This window comes from Phyllobates terribilis, unplaced genomic scaffold (assembly GCF_046119375.1).
Source record: "Phyllobates terribilis strain yellow unplaced genomic scaffold, ASM4611937v1 Scaffold_971__1_contigs__length_502685, whole genome shotgun sequence".
Lineage (NCBI taxonomy): Eukaryota > Metazoa > Chordata > Amphibia > Anura > Dendrobatidae > Phyllobates > Phyllobates terribilis.
Window position 1 is genome coordinate 292,748 of NW_027363731.1, and position 12,368 is coordinate 305,115.

General features: G+C 41.6%; 13 non-coding genes across 13 annotated transcripts; 7 read left to right on the forward strand and 6 right to left on the reverse strand.

Moving 5' to 3' along the window:
- Window positions 1-938: 938 nt before the first annotated feature.
- Window positions 939-1,011, forward strand: TRNAT-CGU (transfer RNA threonine (anticodon CGU)). The gene has a single exon. It is a non-coding gene; the product is annotated as a tRNA-Thr (tRNA).
- Window positions 1,012-1,903: 892 nt separating this feature from the next.
- TRNAE-CUC (transfer RNA glutamic acid (anticodon CUC)) lies at window positions 1,904-1,975 on the reverse strand. The gene has a single exon. It is a non-coding gene; the product is annotated as a tRNA-Glu (tRNA).
- Window positions 1,976-2,632: 657 nt separating this feature from the next.
- Window positions 2,633-2,705, forward strand: TRNAT-CGU (transfer RNA threonine (anticodon CGU)). Its single transcript has one exon. It is a non-coding gene; the product is annotated as a tRNA-Thr (tRNA).
- A 1,623-nt stretch (window positions 2,706-4,328) lies between these two features.
- TRNAT-CGU (transfer RNA threonine (anticodon CGU)) lies at window positions 4,329-4,401 on the forward strand. Its single transcript has one exon. It is a non-coding gene; the product is annotated as a tRNA-Thr (tRNA).
- Window positions 4,402-5,294: 893 nt separating this feature from the next.
- On the reverse strand, window positions 5,295-5,366 carry TRNAE-CUC (transfer RNA glutamic acid (anticodon CUC)). The gene has a single exon. It is a non-coding gene; the product is annotated as a tRNA-Glu (tRNA).
- Window positions 5,367-6,024: 658 nt separating this feature from the next.
- On the forward strand, window positions 6,025-6,097 carry TRNAT-CGU (transfer RNA threonine (anticodon CGU)). The gene has a single exon. It is a non-coding gene; the product is annotated as a tRNA-Thr (tRNA).
- Window positions 6,098-6,989: 892 nt separating this feature from the next.
- On the reverse strand, window positions 6,990-7,061 carry TRNAE-CUC (transfer RNA glutamic acid (anticodon CUC)). The gene has a single exon. It is a non-coding gene; the product is annotated as a tRNA-Glu (tRNA).
- A 658-nt stretch (window positions 7,062-7,719) lies between these two features.
- TRNAT-CGU (transfer RNA threonine (anticodon CGU)) lies at window positions 7,720-7,792 on the forward strand. The gene has a single exon. It is a non-coding gene; the product is annotated as a tRNA-Thr (tRNA).
- Window positions 7,793-8,685: 893 nt separating this feature from the next.
- Window positions 8,686-8,757, reverse strand: TRNAE-CUC (transfer RNA glutamic acid (anticodon CUC)). The gene has a single exon. It is a non-coding gene; the product is annotated as a tRNA-Glu (tRNA).
- A 658-nt stretch (window positions 8,758-9,415) lies between these two features.
- TRNAT-CGU (transfer RNA threonine (anticodon CGU)) lies at window positions 9,416-9,488 on the forward strand. Its single transcript has one exon. It is a non-coding gene; the product is annotated as a tRNA-Thr (tRNA).
- An 893-nt stretch (window positions 9,489-10,381) lies between these two features.
- On the reverse strand, window positions 10,382-10,453 carry TRNAE-CUC (transfer RNA glutamic acid (anticodon CUC)). Its single transcript has one exon. It is a non-coding gene; the product is annotated as a tRNA-Glu (tRNA).
- A 658-nt stretch (window positions 10,454-11,111) lies between these two features.
- Window positions 11,112-11,184, forward strand: TRNAT-CGU (transfer RNA threonine (anticodon CGU)). The gene has a single exon. It is a non-coding gene; the product is annotated as a tRNA-Thr (tRNA).
- Window positions 11,185-12,076: 892 nt separating this feature from the next.
- Window positions 12,077-12,148, reverse strand: TRNAE-CUC (transfer RNA glutamic acid (anticodon CUC)). The gene has a single exon. It is a non-coding gene; the product is annotated as a tRNA-Glu (tRNA).
- Between the last annotated feature and the right edge of the window lie 220 nt (window positions 12,149-12,368).

Consider the following 12,368-nt stretch of genomic DNA (forward strand, 5'->3'; position numbering starts at 1 on the left):
GCTTGTTGAGTCCCTTGACACTTTTGTGTAAAACTGTGTAGTTGAAAAAGGCTTAAGCTATGAAACAAAAGGAAATCTTTTGCAAAAGTCATAATACATCGCCAATGTTAAGTATTTTTGTTGCAAAGTGAAAATCTACCAGAAACATTTTTGATTGAAAAACACGCGTCAGTCTTTGAATGGTGGCAGTAGCTAAGATAAAGGTGCATTCCCATACCGGGAGTCGAACCCGGGCCACCTGGGTGAGAACCATGAATCCTAACCGCTAGACCATATGGGAAAAGATGCGCTAACGTCTCAGTGACATTATGAAAAAAATAAGTTTTCTGCTATGCACAATAAACTTCTGCAGATCTGCAGGTGCAACTTGCTTCGTTAGCGCAGTAGGTAGTGCGTCAGTCTCGTAATCTGAAGGTTGTGAGTTTGAGCCTCACACGGGGCACTGTTCCCTCCTTTTCTCGAGAGATTTTGTCACCAACTTATAACTTTTCCATTCAATTCTACAACGTTTTCCATTAGAAAGGAAATGGGAATCCAAATAACTTACAGGACCCATGAGTTGTTGAGTCTCTTGACACTTTGGTGTAAAAAGGGGTGGTTGAGAATGAGTTGAGCTACGAATCCAAATTGAATCTTGCGTGAAGGGTCAGAATGAAGTGCCAAAACGCGGGCGTTCAGCATTTTTGCCTGAAAAAAACAAATCCTACCTGAAATACGTTTGTTTTAAAAACACACGTCAGTCTTTGAATGTTGGCAACGGTGTAGAAAAGGATGTGTTTCCATACCGGGAGTCGAACCCAGGCCACCTGGGTGAAAACCAGGAATCCTAAGCGCTAGACCATACGGGAGAAGATGTACTGCCAGCTCACTTACAATATGAAAAAAAAGAGGTGTACTGCTTTGCACAAGCAACTTCCGCAGATTATTACATGCATCTTGCCTCGTTAGCGCAGCAGGTAGCGCGTCAGTCTCGTAATCTGAAGGTCGTGAGTTCGATTCTCACATGGGGCACTGGTACCTTGTTTCCGTAACTGATTTTGCCACTATCTTGGCTAGAGAGTCACAGCTCTTTTCCATTCAGTAACAAAACATCACCAATTGATGGAAGGGGAGCTCCAATGACAGACAGGGATAAAGGCTTGTTGAGTCCCTTAACACCCAGGAATTAAAAGTGAGAGATATGAATGGTTTGAGATATGACATCAAATAAGCTTTTGTGCAAATAAATATCCAAAAAATCTGGTGGTCTGCATTTTTGGCTGCAAAGAGCAGTTCCAACCTAAACTGATTCTGTCTGCAAGGCACGTGTCGGCTTTGGAATGTGGACACTAGTCCCAAAAAAAAGTCTCTCCCATAGCAGGAATTGAACCAGTCAACCAGGAATACTAACTAAGTCTTTCTCCACATGGTGTAAGCAGTACAGTAAACAGCAAGACAGGTGTAAAAAAAAAAAAAAAAAAAAGAGTGTTTTGCTTTGAATACAAAACATAAACATTACAAGAGCTAAAACACGCTACATGGTCAAGGTTTTTGGCACGTCAGTTGAATAATTTGAAGATCACGAGTTTTTTGCTCACAAGTGCCATCCTCCTTTTCTCAAGAGATTTTGTCACTAACTCTGAACTTTCCAATTCAGTTCTAAACTGTTTACGATTAGAAAGAACATGGGAGCCCTAATGACTGACAGGACACATGGCTTGTTGAGTCCCTTGACACTTTTGTGTAAAACTGTGTAGTTGAAAAAGGCTTAAGCTATGAAACAAAAGGAAATCTTTTGCAAAAGTCATAATGCATCGCCAATGTTAAGTATTTTTGTTGCAAAGTGAAAATCTACCAGAAACATTTTTGATTGAAAAACACGCGTCAGTCTTTGAATGGTGGCAGTAGCTAAGATAAAGGTGCATTCCCATACCGGGAGTCGAACCCGGGCCACCTGGGTGAGAACCAGGAATCCTAACCGCTAGACCATATGGGAAAAGATGCGCTAACGTCTCAGTGACATTATGAAAAAAATAAGTTTTCTGCTATGCACATTAAACTTCTGCAGATCTGCAGGTGCAACTTGCTTCGTTAGCGCAGTAGGTAGTGCGTCAGTCTCGTAATCTGAAGGTTGTGAGTTTGAGCCTCACACGGGGCACTGTTCCCTCCTTTTCTCGAGAGATTTTGTCACCAACTTATAACTTTTCCATTCAATTCTACAACGTTTTCCATTAGAAAGGAAATGGGAATCCAAATAACTTACAGGACCCATGAGTTGTTGAGTCTCTTGACACTTTGGTGTAAAAAGGGGTGGTTGAGAATGAGTTGAGCTACGAATCCAAATTGAATCTTGCGTGAAGGGTCAGAATGTAGTGCCAAAACGCGGGCGTTCAGCATTTTTGCCTGAAAAAACAAATCCTACCTGAAATACGTTTGTTTTAAAAACACACGTCAGTCTTTGAATGTTGGCAACGGTGTAGAAAAGGATGTGTTTCCATACCGGGAGTCGAACCCAGGCCACCTGGGTGAAAACCAGGAATCCTAAGCGCTAGACCATACGGGAGAAGATGTACTGCCAGCTCACTTACAATATGAAAAAAAAGAGGTGTACTGCTTTGCACAAGCAACTTCCGCAGATTATTACATGCATCTTGCCTCGTTAGCGCAGCAGGTAGCGCGTCAGTCTCGTAATCTGAAGGTCGTGAGTTCGATTCTCACATGGGGCACTGGTACCTTGTTTCCGTAACTGATTTTGCCACTATCTTGGCTAGAGAGTCACAGCTCTTTTCCATTCAGTAACAAAACATCACCAATTGATGGAAGGGGAGCTCCAATGACAGACAGGGATAAAGGCTTGTTGAGTCCCTTAACACCCAGGAATTAAAAGTGAGAGATATGAATGGTTTGAGATATGACATCAAATAAGCTTTTGTGCAAATAAATATCCAAAAAATCTGGTGGTCTGCATTTTTGGCTGCAAAGAGCAGTTCCAACCTAAACTGATTCTGTCTGCAAGGCACGTGTCGGCTTTGGAATGTGGACACTAGTCCCAAAAAAAAGTCTCTCCCATAGCAGGAATTGAACCAGTCAACCAGGAATACTAACTAAGTCTTTCTCCACATGGTGTAAGCAGTACAGTAAACAGCAAGACAGGTGTAAAAAAAAAAAAAAAAAAAAAGAGTGTTTTGCTTTGAATACAAAACATAAACATTACAAGAGCTAAAACACGCTACATGGTCAAGGTTTTTGGCACGTCAGTTGAATAATTTGAAGATCACGAGTTTTTTGCTCACAAGTGCCATCCTCCTTTTCTCAAGAGATTTTGTCACTAACTCTGAACTTTCCAATTCAGTTCTAAACTGTTTACGATTAGAAAGAACATGGGAGCCCTAATGACTGACAGGACACATGGCTTGTTGAGTCCCTTGACACTTTTGTGTAAAACTGTGTAGTTGAAAAAGGCTTAAGCTATGAAACAAAAGGAAATCTTTTGCAAAAGTCATAATGCATCGCCAATGTTAAGTATTTTTGTTGCAAAGTGAAAATCTACCAGAAACATTTTTGATTGAAAAACACGCGTCAGTCTTTGAATGGTGGCAGTAGCTAAGATAAAGGTGCATTCCCATACCGGGAGTCGAACCCGGGCCACCTGGGTGAGAACCAGAAATCCTAACCGCTAGACCATATGGGAAAAGATGCGCTAACGTCTCAGTGACATTATGAAAAAAATAAGTTTTCTGCTATGCACAATAAACTTCTGCAGATCTGCAGGTGCAACTTGCTTCGTTAGCGCAGTAGGTAGTGCGTCAGTCTCGTAATCTGAAGGTTGTGAGTTTGAGCCTCACACGGGGCACTGTTCCCTCCTTTTCTCGAGAGATTTTGTCACCAACTTATAACTTTTCCATTCAATTCTACAACGTTTTCCATTAGAAAGGAAATGGGAATCCAAATAACTTACAGGACCCATGAGTTGTTGAGTCTCTTGACACTTTGGTGTAAAAAGGGGTGGTTGAGAATGAGTTGAGCTACGAATCCAAATTGAATCTTGCGTGAAGGGTCAGAATGAAGTGCCAAAACGCGGGCGTTCAGCATTTTTGCCTGAAAAAAACAAATCCTACCTGAAATACGTTTGTTTTAAAAACACACGTCAGTCTTTGAATGTTGGCAACGGTGTAGGAAAGGATGTGTTTCCATACCGGGAGTCGAACCCAGGCCACCTGGGTGAAAACCAGGAATCCTAAGCGCTAGACCATACGGGAGAAGATGTACTGCCAGCTCACTTACAATATGAAAAAAAAGAGGTGTACTGCTTTGCACAAGCAACTTCCGCAGATTATTACATGCATCTTGCCTCGTTAGCGCAGCAGGTAGCGCGTCAGTCTCGTAATCTGAAGGTCGTGAGTTCGATTCTCACATGGGGCACTGGTACCTTGTTTCCGTAACTGATTTTGCCACTATCTTGGCTAGAGAGTCACAGCTCTTTTCCATTCAGTAACAAAACATCACCAATTGATGGAAGGGGAGCTCCAATGACAGACAGGGATAAAGGCTTGTTGAGTCCCTTAACACCCAGGAATTAAAAGTGAGAGATATGAATGGTTTGAGATATGACATCAAATAAGCTTTTGTGCAAATAAATATCCAAAAAATCTGGTGGTCTGCATTTTTGGCTGCAAAGAGCAGTTCCAACCTAAACTGATTCTGTCTGCAAGGCACGTGTCGGCTTTGGAATGTGGACACTAGTCCCAAAAAAAAGTCTCTCCCATAGCAGGAATTGAACCAGTCAACCAGGAATACTAACTAAGTCTTTCTCCACATGGTGTAAGCAGTACAGTAAACAGCAAGACAGGTGTAAAAAAAAAAAAAAAAAAAAAGAGTGTTTTGCTTTGAATACAAAACATAAACATTACAAGAGCTAAAACACGCTACATGGTCAAGGTTTTTGGCACGTCAGTTGAATAATTTGAAGATCACGAGTTTTTTGCTCACAAGTGCCATCCTCCTTTTCTCAAGAGATTTTGTCACTAACTCTGAACTTTCCAATTCAGTTCTAAACTGTTTCCGATTAGAAAGAACATGGGAGCCCTAATGACTGACAGGACACATGGCTTGTTGAGTCCCTTGACACTTTTGTGTAAAACTGTGTAGTTGAAAAAGGCTTAAGCTATGAAACAAAAGGAAATCTTTTGCAAAAGTCATAATGCATCGCCAATGTTAAGTATTTTTGTTGCAAAGTGAAAATCTACCAGAAACATTTTTGATTGAAAAACACGCGTCAGTCTTTGAATGGTGGCAGTAGCTAAGATAAAGGTGCATTCCCATACCGGGAGTCGAACCCGGGCCACCTGGGTGAGAACCAGGAATCCTAACCGCTAGACCATATGGGAAAAGATGCGCTAACGTCTCAGTGACATTATGAAAAAAATAAGTTTTCTGCTATGCACAATAAACTTCTGCAGATCTGCAGGTGCAACTTGCTTCGTTAGCGCAGTAGGTAGTGCGTCAGTCTCGTAATCTGAAGGTTGTGAGTTTGAGCCTCACACGGGGCACTGTTCCCTCCTTTTCTCGAGAGATTTTGTCACCAACTTATAACTTTTCCATTCAATTCTACAACGTTTTCCATTAGAAAGGAAATGGGAATCCAAATAACTTACAGGACCCATGAGTTGTTGAGTCTCTTGACACTTTGGTGTAAAAAGGGGTGGTTGAGAATGAGTTGAGCTACGAATCCAAATTGAATCTTGCGTGAAGGGTCAGAATGAAGTGCCAAAACGCGGGCGTTCAGCATTTTTGCCTGAAAAAAACAAATCCTACCTGAAATACGTTTGTTTTAAAAACACACGTCAGTCTTTGAATGTTGGCAACGGTGTAGAAAAGGATGTGTTTCCATACCGGGAGTCGAACCCAGGCCACCTGGGTGAAAACCAGGAATCCTAAGCGCTAGACCATACGGGAGAAGATGTACTGCCAGCTCACTTACAATATGAAAAAAAAGAGGTGTACTGCTTTGCACAAGCAACTTCCGCAGATTATTACATGCATCTTGCCTCGTTAGCGCAGCAGGTAGCGCGTCAGTCTCGTAATCTGAAGGTCGTGAGTTCGATTCTCACATGGGGCACTGGTACCTTGTTTCCGTAACTGATTTTGCCACTATCTTGGCTAGAGAGTCACAGCTCTTTTCCATTCAGTAACAAAACATCACCAATTGATGGAAGGGGAGCTCCAATGACAGACAGGGATAAAGGCTTGTTGAGTCCCTTAACACCCAGGAATTAAAAGTGAGAGATATGAATGGTTTGAGATATGACATCAAATAAGCTTTTGTGCAAATAAATATCCAAAAAATCTGGTGGTCTGCATTTTTGGCTGCAAAGAGCAGTTCCAACCTAAACTGATTCTGTCTGCAAGGCACGTGTCGGCTTTGGAATGTGGACACTAGTCCCAAAAAAAAGTCTCTCCCATAGCAGGAATTGAACCAGTCAACCAGGAATACTAACTAAGTCTTTCTCCACATGGTGTAAGCAGTACAGTAAACAGCAAGACAGGTGTAAAAAAAAAAAAAAAAAAAAGAGTGTTTTGCTTTGAATACAAAACATAAACATTACAAGAGCTAAAACACGCTACATGGTCAAGGTTTTTGGCACGTCAGTTGAATAATTTGAAGATCACGAGTTTTTTGCTCACAAGTGCCATCCTCCTTTTCTCAAGAGATTTTGTCACTAACTCTGAACTTTCCAATTCAGTTCTAAACTGTTTACGATTAGAAAGAACATGGGAGCCCTAATGACTGACAGGACACATGGCTTGTTGAGTCCCTTGACACTTTTGTGTAAAACTGTGTAGTTGAAAAAGGCTTAAGCTATGAAACAAAAGGAAATCTTTTGCAAAAGTCATAATGCATCGCCAATGTTAAGTATTTTTGTTGCAAAGTGAAAATCTACCAGAAACATTTTTGATTGAAAAACACGCGTCAGTCTTTGAATGGTGGCAGTAGCTAAGATAAAGGTGCATTCCCATACCGGGAGTCGAACCCGGGCCACCTGGGTGAGAACCAGGAATCCTAACCGCTAGACCATATGGGAAAAGATGCGCTAACGTCTCAGTGACATTATGAAAAAAATAAGTTTTCTGCTATGCACAATAAACTTCTGCAGATCTGCAGGTGCAACTTGCTTCGTTAGCGCAGTAGGTAGTGCGTCAGTCTCGTAATCTGAAGGTTGTGAGTTTGAGCCTCACACGGGGCACTGTTCCCTCCTTTTCTCGAGAGATTTTGTCACCAACTTATAACTTTTCCATTCAATTCTACAACGTTTTCCATTAGAAAGGAAATGGGAATCCAAATAACTTACAGGACCCATGAGTTGTTGAGTCTCTTGACACTTTGGTGTAAAAAGGGGTGGTTGAGAATGAGTTGAGCTACGAATCCAAATTGAATCTTGCGTGAAGGGTCAGAATGAAGTGCCAAAACGCGGGCGTTCAGCATTTTTGCCTGAAAAAAACAAATCCTACCTGAAATACGTTTGTTTTAAAAACACACGTCAGTCTTTGAATGTTGGCAACGGTGTAGGAAAGGATGTGTTTCCATACCGGGAGTCGAACCCAGGCCACCTGGGTGAAAACCAGGAATCCTAAGCGCTAGACCATACGGGAGAAGATGTACTGCCAGCTCACTTACAATATGAAAAAAAAGAGGTGTACTGCTTTGCACAAGCAACTTCCGCAGATTATTACATGCATCTTGCCTCGTTAGCGCAGCAGGTAGCGCGTCAGTCTCGTAATCTGAAGGTCGTGAGTTCGATTCTCACATGGGGCACTGGTACCTTGTTTCCGTAACTGATTTTGCCACTATCTTGGCTAGAGAGTCACAGCTCTTTTCCATTCAGTAACAAAACATCACCAATTGATGGAAGGGGAGCTCCAATGACAGACAGGGATAAAGGCTTGTTGAGTCCCTTAACACCCAGGAATTAAAAGTGAGAGATATGAATGGTTTGAGATATGACATCAAATAAGCTTTTGTGCAAATAAATATCCAAAAAATCTGGTGGTCTGCATTTTTGGCTGCAAAGAGCAGTTCCAACCTAAACTGATTCTGTCTGCAAGGCACGTGTCGGCTTTGGAATGTGGACACTAGTCCCAAAAAAAAGTCTCTCCCATAGCAGGAATTGAACCAGTCAACCAGGAATACTAACTAAGTCTTTCTCCACATGGTGTAAGCAGTACAGTAAACAGCAAGACAGGTGTAAAAAAAAAAAAAAAAAAAAAGAGTGTTTTGCTTTGAATACAAAACATAAACATTACAAGAGCTAAAACACGCTACATGGTCAAGGTTTTTGGCACGTCAGTTGAATAATTTGAAGATCACGAGTTTTTTGCTCACAAGTGCCATCCTCCTTTTCTCAAGAGATTTTGTCACTAACTCTGAACTTTCCAATTCAGTTCTAAACTGTTTCCGATTAGAAAGAACATGGGAGCCCTAATGACTGACAGGACACATGGCTTGTTGAGTCCCTTGACACTTTTGTGTAAAACTGTGTAGTTGAAAAAGGCTTAAGCTATGAAACAAAAGGAAATCTTTTGCAAAAGTCATAATGCATCGCCAATGTTAAGTATTTTTGTTGCAAAGTGAAAATCTACCAGAAACATTTTTGATTGAAAAACACGCGTCAGTCTTTGAATGGTGGCAGTAGCTAAGATAAAGGTGCATTCCCATACCGGGAGTCGAACCCGGGCCACCTGGGTGAGAACCAGGAATCCTAACCGCTAGACCATATGGGAAAAGATGCGCTAACGTCTCAGTGACATTATGAAAAAAATAAGTTTTCTGCTATGCACAATAAACTTCTGCAGATCTGCAGGTGCAACTTGCTTCGTTAGCGCAGTAGGTAGTGCGTCAGTCTCGTAATCTGAAGGTTGTGAGTTTGAGCCTCACACGGGGCACTGTTCCCTCCTTTTCTCGAGAGATTTTGTCACCAACTTATAACTTTTCCATTCAATTCTACAACGTTTTCCATTAGAAAGGAAATGGGAATCCAAATAACTTACAGGACCCATGAGTTGTTGAGTCTCTTGACACTTTGGTGTAAAAAGGGGTGGTTGAGAATGAGTTGAGCTACGAATCCAAATTGAATCTTGCGTGAAGGGTCAGAATGAAGTGCCAAAACGCGGGCGTTCAGCATTTTTGCCTGAAAAAAACAAATCCTACCTGAAATACGTTTGTTTTAAAAACACACGTCAGTCTTTGAATGTTGGCAACGGTGTAGAAAAGGATGTGTTTCCATACCGGGAGTCGAACCCAGGCCACCTGGGTGAAAACCAGGAATCCTAAGCGCTAGACCATACGGGAGAAGATGTACTGCCAGCTCACTTACAATATGAAAAAAAAGAGGTGTACTGCTTTGCACAAGCAACTTCCGCAGATTATTACATGCATCTTGCCTCGTTAGCGCAGCAGGTAGCGCGTCAGTCTCGTAATCTGAAGGTCGTGAGTTCGATTCTCACATGGGGCACTGGTACCTTGTTTCCGTAACTGATTTTGCCACTATCTTGGCTAGAGAGTCACAGCTCTTTTCCATTCAGTAACAAAACATCACCAATTGATGGAAGGGGAGCTCCAATGACAGACAGGGATAAAGGCTTGTTGAGTCCCTTAACACCCAGGAATTAAAAGTGAGAGATATGAATGGTTTGAGATATGACATCAAATAAGCTTTTGTGCAAATAAATATCCAAAAAATCTGGTGGTCTGCATTTTTGGCTGCAAAGAGCAGTTCCAACCTAAACTGATTCTGTCTGCAAGGCACGTGTCGGCTTTGGAATGTGGACACTAGTCCCAAAAAAAAGTCTCTCCCATAGCAGGAATTGAACCAGTCAACCAGGAATACTAACTAAGTCTTTCTCCACATGGTGTAAGCAGTACAGTAAACAGCAAGACAGGTGTAAAAAAAAAAAAAAAAAAAAAGAGTGTATTGCTTTGAATACAAAACATAAACATTACAAGAGCTAAAACACGCTACATGGTCAAGGTTTTTGGCACGTCAGTTGAATAATTTGAAGATCACGAGTTTTTTGCTCACAAGTGCCATCCTCCTTTTCTCAAGAGATTTTGTCACTAACTCTGAACTTTCCAATTCAGTTCTAAACTGTTTCCGATTAGAAAGAACATGGGAGCCCTAATGACTGACAGGACACATGGCTTGTTGAGTCCCTTGACACTTTTGTGTAAAACTGTGTAGTTGAAAAAGGCTTAAGCTATGAAACAAAAGGAAATCTTTTGCAAAAGTCATAATGCATCGCCAATGTTAAGTATTTTTGTTGCAAAGTGAAAATCTACCAGAAACATTTTTGATTGAAAAACACGCGTCAGTCTTTGAATGGTGGCAGTAGCTAAGATAAAGGTGCATTCCCATACCGGGAGTCGAACCCGGGCCACCTGGGTGAGAACCAGGAATCCTAACCGCTAGACCATATGGGAAAAGATGCGCTAACGTCTCAGTGACATTATGAAAAAAATAAGTTTTCTGCTATGCACAATAAACTTCTGCAGATCTGCAGGTGCAACTTGCTTCGTTAGCGCAGTAGGTAGTGCGTCAGTCTCGTAATCTGAAGGTTGTGAGTTTGAGCCTCACACGGGGCACTGTTCCCTCCTTTTCTCGAGAGATTTTGTCACCAACTTATAACTTTTCCATTCAATTCTACAACGTTTTCCATTAGAAAGGAAATGGGAATCCAAATAACTTACAGGACCCATGAGTTGTTGAGTCTCTTGACACTTTGGTGTAAAAAGGGGTGGTTGAGAATGAGTTGAGCTACGAATCCAAATTGAATCTTGCGTGAAGGGTCAGAATGAAGTGCCAAAACGCGGGCGTTCAGCATTTTTGCCTGAAAAAAACAAATCCTACCTGAAATACGTTTGTTTTAAAAACACACGTCAGTCTTTGAATGTTGGCAACGGTGTAGAAAAGGATGTGTTTCCATACCGGGAGTCGAACCCAGGCCACCTGGGTGAAAACCAGGAATCCTAAGCGCTAGACCATACGGGAGAAGATGTACTGCCAGCTCACTTACAATATGAAAAAAAAGAGGTGTACTGCTTTGCACAAGCAACTTCCGCAGATTATTACATGCATCTTGCCTCGTTAGCGCAGCAGGTAGCGCGTCAGTCTCGTAATCTGAAGGTCGTGAGTTCGATTCTCACATGGGGCACTGGTACCTTGTTTCCGTAACTGATTTTGCCACTATCTTGGCTAGAGAGTCACAGCTCTTTTCCATTCAGTAACAAAACATCACCAATTGATGGAAGGGGAGCTCCAATGACAGACAGGGATAAAGGCTTGTTGAGTCCCTTAACACCCAGGAATTAAAAGTGAGAGATATGAATGGTTTGAGATATGACATCAAATAAGCTTTTGTGCAAATAAATATCCAAAAAATCTGGTGGTCTGCATTTTTGGCTGCAAAGAGCAGTTCCAACCTAAACTGATTCTGTCTGCAAGGCACGTGTCGGCTTTGGAATGTGGACACTAGTCCCAAAAAAAAGTCTCTCCCATAGCAGGAATTGAACCAGTCAACCAGGAATACTAACTAAGTCTTTCTCCACATGGTGTAAGCAGTACAGTAAACAGCAAGACAGGTGTAAAAAAAAAAAAAAAAAAAAGAGTGTTTTGCTTTGAATACAAAACATAAACATTACAAGAGCTAAAACACGCTACATGGTCAAGGTTTTTGGCACGTCAGTTGAATAATTTGAAGATCACGAGTTTTTTGCTCACAAGTGCCATCCTCCTTTTCTCAAGAGATTTTGTCACTAACTCTGAACTTTCCAATTCAGTTCTAAACTGTTTACGATTAGAAAGAACATGGGAGCCCTAATGACTGACAGGACACATGGCTTGTTGAGTCCCTTGACACTTTTGTGTAAAACTGTGTAGTTGAAAAAGGCTTAAGCTATGAAACAAAAGGAAATCTTTTGCAAAAGTCATAATGCATCGCCAATGTTAAGTATTTTTGTTGCAAAGTGAAAATCTACCAGAAACATTTTTGATTGAAAAACACGCGTCAGTCTTTGAATGGTGGCAGTAGCTAAGATAAAGGTGCATTCCCATACCGGGAGTCGAACCCGGGCCACCTGGGTGAGAACCAGGAATCCTAACCGCTAGACCATATGGGAAAAGATGCGCTAACGTCTCAGTGACATTATGAAAAAAATAAGTTTTCTGCTATGCACAATAAACTTCTGCAGATCTGCAGGTGCAACTTGCTTCGTTAGCGCAGTAGGTAGTGCGTCAGTCTCGTAATCTGAAGGTTGTGAGTTTGAGCCTCACACGGGGCACTGTTCCCTCCTTTTCTCGAGAGATTTTGTCACCAACTTATAACTTTTCCATTCAATT